Genomic DNA, 13,987 nt, shown 5'->3' with positions numbered 1-13,987 from the left:
AAAAAAAAAAAAAGACTGAACTCTATGAGAGAACTAAATTAAATAATACTGATATCTCCGACGATATAAATTTATTGTCACGACACTACTTTTGTTTTTTTAATATTATTATAAACAAACGTGGATTGGCAATGGGATCGTCCATCGTGTCTACAGTGCTAAGGAGAGCACTGATCCTCAGTTATGGAGAAGTTAGAAGAAAAAATCAGGACACAAAAGAAGGAGGAAGAAGGACGCTATATCATATCTAGGTATCGAGACACTATATTGATGATCTATTCATCATAATTCCCAAAGGCCAAATAAAGAACATCTCAAATTATCTAAACCAACTATGAGAAAGATTCCTTTGAACTGGAAAAGTGCCAGCATATCACCAATACATAAAGATGGCTCTAAGAGTGAAGTGGGTAACTACAACCTGGTCAACCTGACTTCAGTGATTGGCAAAATCTTGTTGGCAATAATAAAGAGTGCAATTCAGGGACATTAGATAGAATTCTGAAGGATACAACATGGTTTTGATAAGGGAAAATTATACTTAACTAACCTGGTTAGCTATTTTGACATAGTTACTCTGGATGTAAGGAATAATTCTGATACAGCTTATTTGGATTTTAGCAAAGCATTTGGCTCAGTCCATCATGAGAGGTTACTACATAACCTAACACATATTGGGATCATAGGAAAGATTCTAAGATGGATTGCAAGAGGCAGAGGGTTGAGATTAATAATCCCCACTTCTAACATTACACTAATCTGAAGAATATTGTTTTTTGTTTTTTTTTTATTCCTCAGATTGGTGTAATGTTAGAAGTTGGGGAGGGTTCCCCAAGGATTGGTTCTTGGACCACTGTTGTTTTTGATTTTCATAAACAACATCGACAAAGGGATAGGTGTAACAGCGATGTAAAGATTGTCATTGATGGCCAATGCAAAGTGGTGTTCCTTCAGAATGACTTGAACAGACATCAAGAATAGTCAGAAAGTGACAGCTGTTTTAATTCAACGAAATACAGTAAAATCTCGTTAATACAAACTTCGTTTATACAAAGTACTCGTTTATATGAAGAACATACCATTCCCCTGCGAAAGGATAGGCTTTTCTATGTAAATATATTCGTTTATTACAAAATTCAGTTAATATGTATTACAAAGTTCTTTTTCACCCCTTGAAAAATAAATACTGTCATTTTGTATGTTTAATACAAATCTTGGCAGAGTGATCCGATTATTGGCCACAGCCACCTGGCTCCCTACTTCCCGATGGATGGCACTGACTTGTTAGAAATTAGTTTTGTGTAAACAAAAGCAGTTTATGGTAGCTACAATGTCAAGTGCACTCTGAAAACATCTTTCTGAAGGATGAGTTGTTAAATTAACAAAAGAATAAAAAGTTTTTCTAAGTTGTTTACATGCATTCCCTCACTCTCGGAATAAGGTCAATTGCAATTGTTACATCAGTTCAAAGAGTCTTTTGCTATCATATACAGCAATCTGTTTTTTGTGCCATTTTATCTGAGCTGATGTCTTTTTTGGAACTTGTGTCTTTAAATTAATTTAAATTTTCTTTATATTAAATCTTATCTAGCAGTGTTATGGCGACAAAAGGTAGACAGACAGAATTAAGCCTGGAAATTAAAATAAAAATTAAAAAACAGGATGAAAAGGAAAACAGACATTGCAAAGGAATACAACATCCCTTTACCTACTTTATCTACAATAATGAAAAACCTAAAAAGACTTGAAGAAGTGCATGACACTGGAGAAGCAATGAAAAACATGAAACGAATTCGTGGTGCAAAACACAAGGAGCTTGAAACAAAACTTTTCAAGTGGTACCAACAAATGCGTGCATCTAATTTGCCAATATCAGGTCCGATTTTGCAAGAAAAGGCAAATTATCTAGTTCAGCAACATGGGATTAGCAACTTCAAATGAAGCAGTGGCTGGCTCCAAAAATTTAAAGACAGGAATAACTTGGTTTCATGAAATTTTTATGGTGAGTCTGGATTAGTCGACAAAGAAAAGGCTACAGACTGGTTGTGTTCTGTACAGTCCATCCTTGAAAAATATGAGGCAAAGGATATTTTTAATCTTGATTAGTCAGGTTTATTTTATAATTTGCTGACAAACAAAACATTTGCTGTTGGAGGAGAGTCTTGTCATGGTGGAAAATTATGTAAACAAAGACTTACTGTTCTGTTATGCTGCAATCTAGCTGGCAGTAAAAAACTACGTTCACCTGTGACTGGTAAGTTTTCCAAGCCAAGATGTTTTAAAGCAGTTAACCAACTTCCCTATGATTATAAGGCCAACAGAAGTGCTTGGCTTATGGTCAAAATTTTTCAGTCTTGGTTATCAAAATTGGACAAAAGAATGGCTTTAGAAAAAAGGACCATTTTGATGATTCTAGACCGTACTGCACATTCTGCCGAGACACTTAAGTTGACAAATATACAGCTGTTGTTTTTAACCCCCAAATACCACCAGTTTAATGCAACCACTGGATCAAGGCATTATTTATAACCTCAAAAGAGCATATAGAGCCCACCTGATAAGGTACTTGATCCGCAACATTGGAGGGAACAATTTGCAGCCAAATTGGAATGTCTTGGATGCTATCCATAATTTTTTATTGCTTGGGAAAGTCTTACATCAAGTGTAACAATCAACTGCTTCAGAAAGAGTGGCTTTGGAGAGAACATCATCGAAATACATGGTGACGAATGGAGAAATTTGAAGGAGCATATGGATTTTGCTGGTGAATTTAAAAAGTTTGTGAAGGTAAATAATGAACACTGCAACACCAACAACACCAGAAGAGCTGCTGGGTACCAAACAAAACGATGATGTTTTTTTTACCAGTGACAGCAAACAAGAGCGCACACTGCCATCTAAAAAAGATGCCCAAAATGCATTGAAAATAACAGAGAATGTGTTGGCCTGCAGTAACGTTGATAAAGAAACAACTATTGCATTTGATAACATCTGTACTGTAGTTAAAAATGTATATAGGACAAAAACTGCGCAAACAACATTGGATTCTTTCTTTAAATGAGATTAATTTATTAAAAAGTTAATGGTTTGTATGTCTCCTTTTATATTAAGATTGTAATTCTTTTTACCGTAATACTAAAATATTGTATATATCAAAATATATACTGTACAATATTTTCATTTCCATTAATATTGCTTTTTTCTTAGTTTATCTTACAAATGAAATGTTTAAAAAATATGTTATTCCTATTACTGTATTATTAGACAAGACTTTTGTTTTTATTTTATTTTATTTTTATTATTTTATTTTATTAATTTATTTTTGATATTATTATTATTTATTATTATTCTTAGATATACAGTATGTACCAAAAAAAAAAAAAAAAATGGTAAAATTTTGTCACTTTTGGGGGACCTTGTTACTACAAACCTCGATATTACAAAATGTGAAAATTTAGATCCCTTGAACTTTGTATTAACGAGATTCCACTGTATTCCACTTGTCATACACCAGCCTAAAAAAAATAGTAGTTTGTGCACTAACAAACAGAGCTAGGTCATATGGCAGCAAGATGGAAACCAGACAACAGGAGGTCATCAGTATGCACAAGTCTTCAGGCATGTGGTTTCATAGAACAGATCTTCAACAGGCATAAAATTATAGCCAGTCATAACTCTGGACGAAGAGAATGCTCAACTAATGCTGGTATGGCATGAACCCCATTCTATCTCAGAATGTCTTATAAGATTTCCAGAATACTTATGTAATATAACATCCAATGCCAGGATACTTATGTAATATAACATCCAATAACTAATGCTGGTATGGCATGAACCCCATTCTATCTCGGAATGTCTTATAAGATTTCCACGATACTTATGTAATATAACATCCAATGCTCCCTCAGACCTGAAATGTTTAGAAGTAGGGCAATTTACAAAATTAAGTACTCTGAATGCAATGGAATACATCTACCACAACTTAAGGGCAAGCCCAACCAACTGGAAGTACTTCCTGTGAAACTGCATTAGTGACCACCCAGAAAGGAAGAAAGAGCCAACACATGAAGTGGAACATTGAAATGAATGCATCCATCATGTGAGCATATTACAAAATAATCAAGCTACAAACCAAAATGACAATGTACAGCAGGGGTACACAACCTTTTGCTAATCCCGACCTCTAAATTTAGATGGCAAATGATGGTACTTTGCTGTCCACGCATTTAACCAAAAATGTCATGCCCATGAAACAGAATAACAAGTTTCAGTAACAAGTACAATAACAGACATCATAGACAGTATAAGCTCATAAGACTTATTCAAACTGTTCACCTACATTTATGGTATCATGTCTTGTGGAATTATAGGAACTAAAATGGGGCTGTGAGGGAATGTTGCCAAATATGGAATTTTGGATGAAATAAGACCCGAACATAATACTTTTATCATTTAGCATGGAATTGTAGTTCCTACAATACTCAGTACTTTAATCATATTGCATGCATTGTAGGAAGTACAATGTCGTGCGATATGATAAAATTATTATGTTTGGGTATGATTTCTTTTTCAATGTTCCTTAAGTGGTGATCCTTCCCTTGCGACCCCTCAAACCACTTCTGCAAAAGGGGTTGCAACCCCTGGGTTGAGCATGCCTGATGTACAGGATAAAACTACAGACCAAGTGGTTGTAACAGTACCTGACTAGGTATTATTACAATCACCAAACAGCAAACCAGAGAAGAACCATCATCATGAAAAACCTGACAGCTCTGCAAACTTGAAAAAAATCGAGCAAAATGTGAGCTTGGTTTGTAAATTGTATTAGTTACCAATTCAAATCATTAAAATGCACTACACTTTCATCGTTAACATATGTTCCATTATAACAATCAATTATAAATGCCTTTGTGATAATTTTCTTAAGCACATTTCTGGAGGTCATGACCATAAAACAATTAAAAACAATTTGCACTTTTCTGTTGCTGCAAGCAATTATAAACGGGTAGTAAACTTGATCTTTTTGCATTTCCTAAAATATCGATAGCTGGAATTTTGTGGTTTTTTACGTTAGTATGGTGAATGAAATATGTTTCCCCATTACTGAAATCTTCAATTGCATAAAAAACATAAATAAATTTTCAGAATTTTCTCTTCATTCCTTTTTTTTTAAGCTTTGTAAACTTGTTACTCCACGCGAATCGTGTTAGTTGCAATTTGTGTGCTGTTAAAAAATGCTTATGTATGCAATTGTGAAATTTATAATTAAAAGAGATTATCTTAGAAACAAATGCCTCTTGGAAAATTTCTGAAGAAGATGACTCCTTGTGCAACAAACCAATGAGTGCCGAGCCAATAATTGGCACACCCAGGGTCCTGAGCTGGGTATCATCATTCTTCTCTTTCTTGGTGATTCCCTCCTACTTCTGACTCTCTCTTGGGCTAATTCAGAAAAAAAAATAAATTTTTTTTTGGCTGGTGCACCATAAGCCTCAGGCTTCCTTGTACCATATGGCTAATAATAATAGTAATAATGAGTGATCAACGAGTGTGCATTTAGTCAATGATGATGAAGAATAAACATTATTTAACATTTAGCATGAAGGTAAAGAAAGCCTGCACGAGAAGCATGCAAAAGTTCATTTACCGGTAAAAGTGTAAAAGTACTTTGCCATAATGGCATTTGAATTGTTGCTCGCTCGGTAAACAGACGGTGGGTGTTATTGGTCAGGAGTAAAAATTGAATCCCATGGGAGGTTGAAATCCTCCCGAAGTGGAGGGGGTAACTTGACCTTTTTTCTTTAGAATCACTGGTGGACTAGTGGATAAATTGTTTATTAAAAAAAGAAAAAGGCAAAGGAAGTCCACACGAGAAGCACGGCAATTTTCAAAAAGGTTTACTGGTGAAACTACGTTACGAACATTTTTTACGATGCCAGAACATCCAATATGACTGTTCGTGATTCAATTTGTTAATTCAATTAGTGATTCTAAAGAAAAAAGGTCAAGTTACCCCCCCCCCCAAATTCGGGAGAGTTTCAAGCTCCCATGGGATTCAACTTCTACTCCAGAAAGATGATACCAACCGTCTGTTTACCGCGCAAGGAACAATACAAATGCCGTTATGGCAAAGTACTTTTACCGGTAATTTCAACGAACTTTTGTGCTTCTCATGCAGTCTTTCTTTACCTTAGCCACATTTGTAAGTAGTAAATAATTTCTCTATTATTATAACTTGCTTTACTGGTTACGTTTTCATTTCTTTCGATAAATCAATCACTGTTTAAACATAAACTAATTAGCTAACTAATTTCATTGTTGAGAACTTAACCCTTATTTTTAACCTTATGTCCTTGGGAAATAAATTCCCAAGGACATAAGGTTAACTATATCCTTGGGAATTTCCGAACGAATTAACTCGTAAAGTCGAGAACTACCTGTATATTGAAGGGCTTTTCTTTCTGATTGTTTTGTGTCATCAAGGAATGGGGGGCCAACCAGGCTAGACAGGTGGGTAAAGTGCCATGCTGGCAGCCCAAAGGTTGCAGGTCCGAATCCCGCCTCGGGCTTGGATCAGAGTAAAATGCAAAAACTTTTAGGAGGTGCATTATGGCCACAGAAGCCAATGTGCCAAGTAACAAAAAAAAAAAAAAAAAAAAAAAAAAGGGAGTGAGGGTGCTTAACTTAGGTAGAGGGTTCTACCCCCTCCCCCATCCGGCTGTTTTAAAATCGATAAACGAGTTTGTGATTTAAAACCAGCATCACGTGGGGGGAAAACACCCTAGGCACTGATTGTATGGTCGAATTCTGTAATTGGGTGATTATTCTGAAGGCGTTTTCTTTCTGATTGCTTTTGTCTTGGAGGAGGGTGGTGATTAACTGAGGTAGGGTGTTTCCCTCCCAATATACTGCTGTTTTAAAATCGGTAAAGAGTTCGCGATTTAAAAACAGCATCAAGTGGGGGTAAAAGACATTAGGGGGAAAGCAGAGTGGCACCTGTCAATCAATGATCTGGAGTTTTACCTACTTATTTAATCTTATTATAATAATAACAAGAAAATGTGATATTTTTACCGGAGATATTTTTTTCCGGGATTCATCTCATTGGCATTGAAAACCGGATGCACTTTCCACTTGAATTTTTATGTAATGTAATAATAAGCGGTTTTTAAATGGCTCAAACCAAAGTTTACTGGCAGCAAACTCCGGCTAAACAGATGATTCTCCATTTTCTTTTAAATGTTTAGTGCCTTTTGTTTAATTTCATTGCCATCTAATGGGATCCATTTTTTATTGCTATAGTTAAGCCAAATACTGAGTGCTTTTTCCATTTTCTCAATTATTGGCGCTCGGGCAAGAGCTGCCAAATTCGCAGAAATGAAAGATCCTGCAGCAACAGCAGTTCTAAGTTTCTGTTCATTTTTCTTTATAGTCTGGATTGTTGCTTCATTTAAATTTAAACTTTTTGTAACATATGATACCTTTCCCCTTTTTCAAGACATTTCAAAATTTGTATCTTTCATTCTAGAGAAATAAAGTTTCTTTTGAGTGGTGCTTTTTTACTTTCCTTAGGCATAATTTAGGGCTGGAATTTCATCCACAACAAAGAAATTATTCCAACACGGTTCTTAAGAACAAAGTTTAGTAACACATACCCGGAAAAATTTATAAACAATCAAATTTAAACCAAAATAACCTTACAGAAACCTTAAAAGTTATGAACTGCATGCTTCACAGTCACAATTTTGAGTGGTACTCTGTGGCGTAGCTACCATGTAGGCAGACAAGGCAATCGTCTCCGGGCCCGGGCACTTTACGGGTCCGGCATCTTTCGCTGTCTCCTCTTTTTGCAATTTCTATTAATTAAGTAGGGGCCCGGACATGTTCTTTGCCTCCGGGCCCAAAAAAGGGTAGCTACGCTACTGGTGCTACTACAGCGTGCGGCCTACCAGATGCTAGAGTGTGGAAATACACTACGGGCACTATAGCATGTGGTCTACCGGGCACTATAGTGGAGGCTAAAAATATGATATATGAATAAATAAGAAAAATATGATATATGATAAAAACACAAATTTATGTGATAAATGATTTTTAATAAAGACTAAATATTAGTTACTCTAATTTTATGTAGTGCAGTATTAACACATAGTTATGTGCTAATGTTTGTTTGTTGGTTTTACGGTGCAAGGACAGCAAGGCCATAATGTGCCTACCTTATGTACTGAATGAGTTTTGATGCGACATCCGCACACTATAGCTTGCGGTCTACCTTCAGCTAAAAATAAGAAACCTGAAGTTTGAGAATAACAGTCTAAAAATTTTACCCTATACAATGCTGTCGAAAGATTTCTACAGAAGTGTCATCTTGACATAAGACCTAAGGGAGCATAAATTCAAATTGAGGAAAGACAGCTGCAGAACAGATGTGCGTAAATTTGCCTTTAGCCAGCAGGCGGTTAATTGCTGGAACAAACTTCCATCTGTCGTTGTGGAAGTCAACAGCTTAAATAAATTCAAGGAGGAACTGGACAAACTTTTAGAGGGAATGATTGTGTGATTTTTTTTTTTTTTTTGGCTGAGGCTACATAAGCTCATACACTTGCTTTCTTGCATCACATGCCTCTATTACTATTACATAAGGCACTGCGGCTGTATTTCTATGTGAACACCATCTTCTGGATGTACTCCGACTGTATTTCTATGTGAACACCATCTTCTGGATGTACTCCGAGAAGTATGGCCTTGTCACCGATGTGGTAACATCATGCAAGAAAAAATAAAATGTGACAGAGGTGGACAACACTGATTAACAGCAAGCTTTTTCAATCTGACCTTGATGACTTCTGCTGGAAAGTGCTAAGAAAAGATGCAGATGATTTATTTGGAACATTTTTAAATGATATTTGAAGTGTATATCGTTAAAAAGTAAGTCTTTAATTTAAATGTACTATTTAACCTGTTTGTGTATAATTCATAGAGAATATCATTTAAGCTAATATTTAGTCTTTATTAGAAATCATTTAGCACATAATTTTATGTTTTTAATCCATTCATATTTTTCATATTTATTCATAAATCATATTTTTAGTATGCACTATAGCATCTGGTAGACCGTATGCTATATTGGCGGAAGACCACACTTTATAGTGCAGTGGTCCACGAGAGAATTTTGGTGGTCCACAGAGTGATTTGAATATATTTGCAATTTTCATGTTTATTAAAATGTTTCATTATATTCTGATTCTACTTTTTTGCAATTTTCACCTTATTACGTAGCATGTTTATAAAAGGTCCAGTGCAATATCCAGTATTAGCGATGCTTTTATTGTAAAAAAATATACAAAGCTATTTCTATTTCTTATCGATGGCCTAGCCTGGGCACGGCGCAGTTCGCAAGACCTGCCCGAGCGGCAAGCAGGATGGCAAGTTACAGCTCAATTGGCGAAAAAGAGAAAAACACTACTTTGACATCTGTCCTTGTCTACGCTCGGGGAAAGATCTGCGCCACGATAAGCAATGCTGCTCAGCACTGTCAGTAGTGCTTCTGCCGTCAACAGTCAATTTGCTCAGTGAATAACTGATTCTAGTCTGATTGTTTCGTTTTGTTCGGCTTATTCAAGAAGCGAATTTTCGTCATCGCTATACTGGTGTTTATTCAACACGATATTCTTCTTAGGTAAGTGACCAGTGATATTTTTATGCTGGAAAGTGCTAAGAAAAGATGCAGATGATTTATTTGGAACATTTTTAAATGATATTTGAAGTGTATATCGTTAAAAAGTAAGTCTTTAATTTAAATGTACTATTTAACCTGTTTGTGTATAATTCATAGAGAATATCATTTAAGCTAATATTTAGTCTTTATTAGAAATCATTTAGCACATAATTTTATGTTTTTAATCCATTCATATTTTTCATATTTATTCATAAATCATATTTTTAGTATGCACTATAGCATCTGGTAGACCGTATGCTATATTGGCGGAAGACCACACTTTATAGTGCAGTGGTCCACGAGAGAATTTTGGTGGTCCACAGAGTGATTTGAATATATTTGCAATTTTCATGTTTATTAAAATGTTTCATTATATTCTGATTCTACTTTTTTGCAATTTTCACCTTATTACGTTGCATGTTTATAAAAGGTCCAGTGCAATATCCAGTATTAGCGATGCTTTTATTGTAAAAAAATATACAAAGCTATTTCTATTTCTTATCGATGGCCTAGCCTGGGCACGGCGCAGTTCGCAAGACCTGCCCGAGCGGCAAGCAGGATGGCAAGTTACAGCTCAATTGGCGAAAAAGAGAAAAACACTACTTTGACATCTGTCCTTGTCTACGCTCGGGGAAAGATCTGCGCCACGATAAGCAATGCTGCTCAGCACTGTCAGTAGTGCTTCTGCCGTCAACAGTCAATTTGCTCAGTGAATAACTGATTCTAGTCTGATTGTTTCGTTTTGTTCGGCTTATTCAAGAAGCGAATTTTCGTCATCGCTATACTGGTGTTTATTCAACACGATATTCTTCTTAGGTAAGTGATCAGTGATATTTTTATTTTAACTGTGCACAGTGTGATATATAATGGCATCAAAGAACTTGAGTTTGATAACTACCTTATATCTTGTTGGGTTTTAGCGAATAAAGTAACCCCAATGAGTGAGAAAAAGCAAGCAAGCATTTTGCGCTTCTTAGGTAATACATTGCGTTGTCATGAGTTGGTTAATAAATCAGGGCCTCCACAGCCACCACAAGGAAGGACATTAGAACTGGAGGCGAGACATCTTGTTTACTCATTGTATTATACATCGTGAGCAACTTGTGGTGAAAAGATTATCTCAAGAACTGCACCAAGTATTCTCTGATGTAATTAAAATTGAAAAAGAAATTCGCCACAAAGTGCTCAATTCTCGAATATTTGAGGCACTTTGTGAAGAAATTGGCTCTCGGCATACTCATATTCTTCTTCACGCTGAGGTGAGATGGCTGTTGAGGGGCAAAGTACTAACCCGATTGTTTGACCTGCGCCAAGAAGTCAAGTTATTCTTCCAGCAGCAAAATAATTTGAGGTTCCATGATCTCTTGTCCGACAATGATCGGCAGATATTTTTTCTCTGTTAAATCGAATAGCTTCCCTTTATTTTTTACAATACCCATTTTAAATTGAATAGCTTCCCTTTATTTTTTACGATGCCCATTTTAAATCAAATAGCTTTCCTATTTTTTATGCACGTATGGCTCGGTCATCAACATTATAACGATTCTTTAGAGATTTAATGGGCGCACCATTTTCAAACTTTTGAATAATTTCAAGTTTTTTAAGTTTTTTGTTTAAATGAAAGCACCACTCTTGTGTTTGCCCATCATTTTTGCAATTTGTAAATAAAAATAAATAAAATAAAAATAGTTACTATAAAAAAAAATTCCGACATCCTGACATAAATAATGAAACAAAATTTGTCCTTTTGCGGTGAGATGGAACACAACAATCGATGCGACACACTAAATCAAACTAAACATTTGGTCTCTTTTTTTTTTTTTGAGCGGTAGGTGTGAAGACAGCGGGTGTTGCAAGATAATAGGTACGCTAATCTCCCAATAACGACTTATAACGCCAGTTCTTGTCGCATATTCATGACTTGCAAAATATCTGTTTCTACCTATTCTAGTTATTATTTGAATTTTATGATTTCTGGTTGATTTTTTAATTTGGTGTCCAGATTGGTGTCCCCATTCCCTGGACATGATCCCTGTGGAGCATGCTTGGGATGCTGTGGAAAGGGGTCCATTCGAGCTTTGGATGCTCCATCCAGGAATGCAATGGAATTATGGACAGCAGTGCAGCAAGCATGGATAGAAATACCCGTGGAACGCCGCCAAGTGTCCTGGTTAATCCAATCCCGGTAAATCGACAGTCTGCTGTACTTTATTATTACCATATTTAATGCCGGTAATGTCTTACAGCATGTTTAATTTATCAATTAAACTTTATTATATGTATGTTCAAGAAAATCGCGTTATTTATATATGGGGTCAGTAGGTGTTCGCTTATATTCGCGGTTTCAGCCATCCACATTAGGTCTTGGAACGTATCCCATGCAGATACGGGGATATTACTGTACATTTCTGCCTAATGCACAAAAAACCCTAGCGTCACGCCTGCGTGCAACACACTTGATATGTATATTTACTGCTGCCACACATTAGAATTTGTGCTGTAGGAAGCACGAATTAAGAGCTAAAGGCAGGGCTGGATTTTGGTGTTCGTAAGCACTTGGGACTTTTATTCTGAAATGTGCAAAAAAAAGGAGTAACATTTTTCTTCTATTTTAACACTTTAACTGCAAATCACGTCAATTGACGTGACTATAATAATTTCAACTATAATAATTGATAACTACCTCAATCGATGGAGTGACCATCACTTTGATTCTTCTAGTTTCGAGAACAGTCACTAGATAGCATATGTGTATTGAATTGAAGTTCATAGAGTCGATTGCGGATATGTTTTCTCGGCTCGTTTTTCGTTAGTCACAGGGAAAAGAGTGAAGCACTTTTTTTTTTAAATTTTTACCTTCCTTCGTAGGCCCTAGGTAGTGCCTATGGTGACAATAGGAAATCCGGCCCTGGCTAAAGGAATTAATTGAGTAGTACTTCTCAGTACCACTCGGCATTTGATTAGTACTGAGAAGTAGCACTAGTCAGCTGTTTATTGTGTCCATAGCCACACTAGTCAGCTGCTTTTTGTGTATCCATAGCCAGTGAGCAAATTAAGGTGTATTCCTGACGCGGTGGGCAGTAGGGTTCATTCTTATCTCAGACTTAATTTGAATAGCAAGGTCTCTACACCTACAGTATTGAAGAAGTAATTTTAACAACAGGTTTATAGCTTTTATGTACACAAAAAATAAATTTATTTAAAAATTTCCATGACCCCTCTGGGGCCATGCCCCAAAGGTCTGGGGGTGTGTTTAACTGGCACACATTGCGACCTCTGGTACATCTAGATGCATCTCTGAACAGTCAGGTTAAGTGTCCATCCTTGCACACCATCGGCATATCAGTGGGGAGGTGCACTGTCCAGCTGTTCTATTCACCACGGCTCTGTGGGGAGGTGCACAGAGATTACACTACCGTGGAATGGCCTCCCCATTCCCTGGACATGATCCCTGTGGACCATGCTTGGGATGCTGTGGAAAGGTCCATTCAAGCTTTCGATCCTCCATCCAGGAATGCAACGGAATTATGGACAGCAGTGCAGCAAGCATGGATGGATGGAAATACCCATGGAATGCCTTCGTGAACTGGCGAACGCAATGCTTCCCCATGTGACTGCCCATATTCGGGCGAAAGTGGGCCTACCCGTTACTAGGTAGGTATCCCATGATTTCTGTCCACTCAGTGTATATCCTGAAGTTAAATATATATATATTTTTTTTATTTTCGTGTTAACTTTTGTCCTTATCACTATTGTCTTTTTTTCTTTTCTGAAAATAAAGCATTCCCTGTATAACACGGTACTTCTACAACACACTTTCGCTCTAACGCAATTGATAAATTGCGGAAATCATTGCACAACACAGTACTTATATTACACAGTTTCCCTCTAACACGTTTAGAGAATTGCAGAAAACCTTGCATAACACAGTATTTTTGAGCTTTTGTGCAGGGAAAACACTGCTATTATGTTTGATGTAATTTTTCAACGTTTCAATTCTTTTTTTTGTGAATCCCCACTGTTGACTCACTAGTCGTTCTGGGAGGGGGGGGAATGTTGCGAAAATCCCATATTTTATTTTGTTGCAAAATCCCCATGTCAGGTTCTGTACTATTGAACTTGTACTTGTTTGAAACCATAAAAAATTGGGTGCTACTATAGCGTGCGGTTTACCCCGTATACCGGCGTTGCCACCATAATATTATTATTATTATTATTATGGTGCCGACGATACTGGACGCTATAGTGTGAGATTATACTATAACAGCG

General features: G+C 36.4%; 1 protein-coding gene across 1 annotated transcript in view; it reads right to left on the bottom strand.

Moving 5' to 3' along the window:
* Positions 1 to 13,987, bottom strand: part of LOC150075056 (band 3 anion transport protein-like) — a 934,629-nt gene that overhangs the window by 567,868 nt on the left and 352,774 nt on the right. The gene's annotated exons all lie outside the window — the stretch shown is intronic.

The sequence above is a fragment of the Mastigoproctus giganteus genome, chromosome 14 (assembly GCF_048544385.1).
Source record: "Mastigoproctus giganteus isolate SK-2022 chromosome 14, ASM4854438v1, whole genome shotgun sequence".
Classification (NCBI taxonomy): Eukaryota; Metazoa; Arthropoda; class Arachnida; order Uropygi; family Thelyphonidae; genus Mastigoproctus; species Mastigoproctus giganteus.
Note: the sequence above shows the minus strand (reverse complement) of the source record. Positions and strands in the feature narration are given on the sequence as shown.